The sequence below is a fragment of the Peromyscus leucopus genome, chromosome 14 (genome assembly GCF_004664715.2).
Source record: "Peromyscus leucopus breed LL Stock chromosome 14, UCI_PerLeu_2.1, whole genome shotgun sequence".
Classification (NCBI taxonomy): Eukaryota; Metazoa; Chordata; class Mammalia; order Rodentia; family Cricetidae; genus Peromyscus; species Peromyscus leucopus.
In genome coordinates, this window is record NC_051075.1 from 60,210,507 (window position 1) to 60,216,435 (window position 5,929).

General features: G+C 34.1%; 1 pseudogene; it reads left to right on the forward strand.

Annotated features, from left to right (window-relative positions):
• Positions 1-1,706: 1,706 nt before the first annotated feature.
• LOC114699099 lies at positions 1,707-1,825 on the forward strand (annotated as a pseudogene).
• The last annotated feature ends 4,104 nt before the right edge of the window (positions 1,826-5,929 follow it).

The window sequence follows — 5,929 nt, forward strand, 5'->3', positions numbered from 1 at the left end:
GATCTCATTTAATGGTTTTTGCTTGTCATACTTTTAATATTATGTTGGTTTTCCTAATATCCTTGCTTCTTTGACACATTTGTGATGATCTTATTTTAGTTTATGCACTATTTGGTCCATTAACTGAAAATAGTATATCCTTGGGTTTTATTTTGTTACAGTTTATCTACTAATGAAATTTGGTACATTCACGGTTATTGCTTTGATTAATAATTTTCACTCTCTTCTTTGTGTATGGTTTGCTGTTTCTTTTCACTGCTTAAGTTTCCTAAACATAATAGATGTTTTTAGCCTTGTAACTACAGAAGAAACAATAATATCTGTTTATTGAGTGATTATTGTCAGTTAAATCTATCTTGTATTTTAATGAATATTTTTATTTTTAAAATTAATTTAATTTTTAATTAAAATGTAATTTCTCCCTCTCACCACTCTTATGTAACCCTGTGTTTGATCTCTTTTTAAATCCTGGTCTGGTTTTTTTTAATTAATGGGGTTTTGGAGAAGGACTGACATTTTCATCAGTGGTGTGACTATTTGTGATTTGCCTTTGCTTCAGTATACAACCTCTTACCTATGTTTGGATGACAAAATCATTAAATTCAGCTGGCCATACACAAAAAGAAGACATGAAAGTATGAGGTGTGTGTAGCTGAAGTTTTCCTGTGTACCAGCCTGTGGGCAGTCGGGACAAATCTCTTTCACTCATGTCTTCCAAGTAAACACACAGAGACTTATATTACTTACAAGCTGTATGGCCATGGCAGGCTTTTTGCTCTCTGTTCTTATATCTTAAATTAACCCATTTCTATAAATCTATACTTTGCCATGTAGCTCGTGGCTTACCGGTATCTTACATCATGCTTCTCCTCCAGGCAGCTGGCAGCGTCTCCCTGCCTCAGCCTTCCACTTCCCAGAATTCTCATCTTTCCTTGTCCCGTCTATACTTCCTGTCTTGCTACTGGCCAATCAGTATTTTATTTATCAATCAATCATCCACAGCAGGTGGGGGCTTGCCTAGAAGAAAGATTCCAGTGAGAGAGGAAAGGACTTGAAAGAGGTACTAGGGGTTGAGTAACTAAAATTCACTATGAAACTGTCAAATATATAAAAAAAAAAAAGTATTTTGTAGTGTGCAAAGAAATCAATATCTGGTTTAGTTTTAAATTTTAAGTAAGTCCATAGAAGAATAACTAAAACATTTTGGTTTTTGTTTTGTAGGAAAGTAATTACATCTGTGCATGATTCTTCTTCATTGATAGGACCCTGTACAGAGTCTCAAGGTGTGATTGAGAGCAGAAATACAAGAATTATGCAATGTGCAGAAGCCAACCTCTTAGTTAAAAGAAGTGGAGAAGGATGGAGACTGAATCTAGAGGTAAGATGGAAACTAACCTATATAGGCATGCCTTGATTTATTTAGTCTTGACAAATTTCAAGTGTGAATGTAGAGTACATAAGTACTCAATAAGGATGATTAGTGTGCCTAAAGCTATTTATTCTCATGCACAAAAGTAGTTTGAAACACTCCCAATTTATCAATAATAATACATGTATATTTTTACTATAATACCTTTTAAGTAAATTGGCCTTTCTGTCAGTGGGTATATGTATTCCCTTGAAAATATTATTTTCTAACTCCCCATAGATTGTATCATAGAATGGATTGAAACAGAAAGTTAATGTGGATTAGAGATCTGACTTTGATTGCTTCTCAGCCTTTTGGCTAAGATCAAGTGTAGAGATCTGAATTTGAGGTAACATTTGAATTAATGTAGATCTGAAAATATTTTCTGTAAGAGTGTGCCAGTAAGATTCAACCATAGGGTTGTATAAGATCATCAAATATTGTATTGTTGATCTTTGCAAGGGTAGAAAGCAAGAAAAAAGACCTTTCACAAAATGTAAAGCCATCTTCTGTTTTATTGATTATTTTGCTTTTTTTAAAAAAAAAACAAATTAAGGAAGAAAGGGATGTTTCTAGTGATATTGTACTATAAAAACAAACAGTTTCCTATAACAAAATATTTTTTATACTCAAGAGCTTCAAAATCATTTGTGTACTAGTGAGTATGAATCTAGAGGCCAGAAGTATAAGACACAGGCAAAATCATAGCTACATGTCCTCCATGGCTCCATGGCTCATTCAGAATCCTTTTTGTCTTTTTCCTCTGTGATGGCTCCCACTGTTGCTTAGCTTTGGTGACTTGTAGCCACATCTCTCCTATACCTGCCTCTATATTCACATTATTTTTCCTGTTTTTCTTATTCCTTTCTTGTCTCTTGTAAGGTCCAATCCTTCATTTCTTCCCTGAAATTAGGTTTACTAAAGTAACTCACAATAATCTCATTTTTCTAAGTGAAGTAGCATTAACAAAGTTCAGGAATTAAAACGTTAGTGGTTCTTCAGATGTCATCATGTCATCTACTACAGATGATATATATCTAGCTGAAATAGTGATGACCATTCATGGTGACACTCTGTGCTGAATTCTATAGAAGACACAAGGCTGAAGGACACATTATTTTTCCTTGATGTTCTACATTTTTAACATTATATGAAACTGCCTCATCTCATGTTAATGTGCTATATGGTCTAACCAAGGACCAGTGAGATATTAATATATTATTAAATAGAGCTAGGGACATTAGATGAGTCATTGACAATAAACAGTCATCATATATAAAGAAAGTGTGAATTTTATTCAGGGTGCCATAAATGGAATGGTGACAACCATTGAAAGTTATCTCTACATTTCCCACAATTATTTATGGCATCCCTACACATGGCTCCATTTTCAACAAATTTGTTAGTGAATGTTCATGTTAAAAGACACTTTACTACCTGTCTGTGTTTGTTACTAACACTCTGAATATTGGGAAAGTTGATAATGCCTTTCAACAGAGTGCAATGCAATGAGAGGTGGGGGAGGGGGAGAAACCTTTATTTCATGTCATGTGCTATAATTCTGTGTTTTATTTTCTTCTATATGGTATTAGTTATAAATGCTTGGGTTTAATGGACTATGTTGAATTTGTGGCATGATAAAGTAAAAGGAACTTGTTCAGTATTTCCATTTTGCTGTTATTACCCATTTTGAATGAACTGTATCCATTCTCTTCCCTCTATTGTGGATTCCAGAAGCTGCTATGTGTCTATCGACTATGCCTTGTTCTCACTCTGTACAAATCAGTCTTTACTTTTGTTGTTGTTGAGATATTGCCTATTTTTTTCATTCTTAGTATTATTTCAAATGTGGCCAGGACCAGGTCACAGTACTATCTATTCTTCTTCCCTCAAAAAATCCCTAGCATCTCATTCTACCTATCACCTAACTATTGATAACCAAAACCATAGAGAAAAGCTCCCCATGTATACCATTTCATGATTGTTCTCCCCAAATACATAAATTGCCCAGCTATTGAACTTCCTTTTCAGTCATCACTTCACAAAATATACTGCTTTCGGTGTTAATGTATAGTGTTAAGAGTTTATTTTATGTTGCTCTTCAGTGTTTGCACAGTTGTCTGGATGGGGCCTTCCATCTGTCCACACAAAGAAACAGACATTCCACATTCTGTCAATGGGTTGTTTCCAATGACAAGTGGAGTCAGCTGGAATGTGAAAATGAGCCTGCAGAAAGTTTGATCCATATGTGCAAATAGAAAGAACATTTATGTTAATATACATTTTATTATCTCACTATTAGCAGTGTATGTTGGAAAAACCATTTTATAGTGTCAAGAAATGAAAATACAGCTTTTTACATTTTGGAAGGTTAGAGATTAAATAAGTGACTATCATTGTTAGAAAATCCACATAAAGAACTTCACCAGTCTCAGCATTTGTTAGGACAAAGACACACAAATTATCCTCTACCACTGTGATCTGAATAGTTTTGAGATGATATACTTTATGCATGGTCGGGGTCATGGTATCAGAAGTCCCACACTGGTTATAAGACTTTCTAAATTCAATGAGCTGATGTTTTCCATTTGCAGGACTACTGTAACTACTAAGCCAATTTGTAGATGGAAAATACTTATGATACAGCATAACCATTTACATGTTAACTCTCTGCTATCACATCTCAGTCAGGACACAAATGTAGGGGCAATGTTATAGATACAGAACCACAAGGCTGATGTATTGATAATGTATATAGGTTATATAGCCCATAGCCCAAATTTTCAATTATAAATGTTCAATTCTGGTAATGTTTTGTTGTTTGAAGGGTGGTACAGTTAAAGCTTTTCTTTCATTTATGTGTAATATTCCCTAAAGAAATATCAGTGGCACTTGTGTCCATGGAGTTCATAATTATCAGGAAAGAGTGTGTCTAAATTACCTGTTTAATCTACAAGCAATATTTTAACTTATTACTGTGAAACTCCTGGACAACATGCAACTTAAGTGTCTTTTGAAAAGAGTGATTATGTTTTTACACTAGTTTTAGATGAATTGGGATTGGTACATCACATAAGCCATATTTAAGCTAGACAAACATGATATATGGGGCATATTTTATCATTATTTGAAATTAAAAGACAAAATATCTTTAGAAAGATGATGAGAAGTTGCGTGAGGAAATGAAAAATATAAAATGGCACTACATCATAAAACTCTAGTTTCTATATCTTTATTAAATAAAAAATAGAGAAGTTCGTCTCAAAGACTGCAGGATAGTCACACTAAACACACTGTAGTGTTTTTCCAGTTATCTGACTTATCAGTGTCTTTTATTGACAGACTTCCTTCCCTGTCATTTGTAAACTGTTGCCTGTAAACGGTGTCACACATTTATAACCCACATTCTTAGGAATGTCTTAGAGGTGTAGTGTGGCAAGAATGCACTCAAGAGTCAGAACATGGGACTCCATAACCATTGTCATTTCATGCATTGTTAATCAATTTCAGTCCCAAATTCTTCAGCTTTAATATTAGTACCTCAGAGTGGGAAGAGCATATGCGAAGAGTTTCACATCAAAACCTAGCAATTTATTAATTCAGGGAAATGGCAGTTTTTTTTCTCTGTATCATATCAATCTAGATTCCAGGAAAAAAATGAGCTTAGTCTCAAACACATATGTATACAGAAATGTATTCATCTATAGACAGATTGTCTATAGTACTTGCAGTATGACAGTCATGAAAATACTATGATGTCACAGAGGAATGAATGGTGCTGCTGGTAAATGGAGAGATATGTGCTCTTATTGATGGTACTTAGAAAACAGCAAATACTGTATTGTGATATATATTGTGCACAGGTCCTTTATTTCTGAATTTCCTAGAGACAGAAATGTTATTTCATTCATTTTAGGTTAACATTAAGAAATCTTATATACTAAAAATAATGTTTACATAGAAATGGGATATAGGAACTGGAAGGAATTATTAAAATAATAGATGATGACACAGTTCTAAACATTCAGTCTGACCTATGCCCCACTGTATTATAAAAATACATTTCTGGACTGGGAAAATAACTCCATCAGTAATGTCCTTGGTTTGTCAGTGTGAGCATCCTAGTATAACCCTCAAGCCTGTACCAAAAGCCCAGTTTCATGACACACATTTGTAATCTCCAAGTTTGAGGAGGTAGAGATAGGCAGATCTCTGAGGCCCCCAAGCAAGTCAGTCTATCTTGGTGATCTCCAAGCCACTGAAAAACCCTATCTCAAAACACAGAGGAAACTGCATCTGAGACAGACATCTGTTTCCATAGGCACATGCATACACATATGTGCACACATCCCATGTGCAACGACACATTTGTGAACATGAATGCACACACACAAATAAATAAATAATAAGTAAATAGTAATAAATAAATAAATAAATAAATAAATAAATAAATAAATAAATAAATTTCTGAGGGATAAATGCCCAAATACATCCTTTCTCTGAGAATCTTTGCTGTAAGAT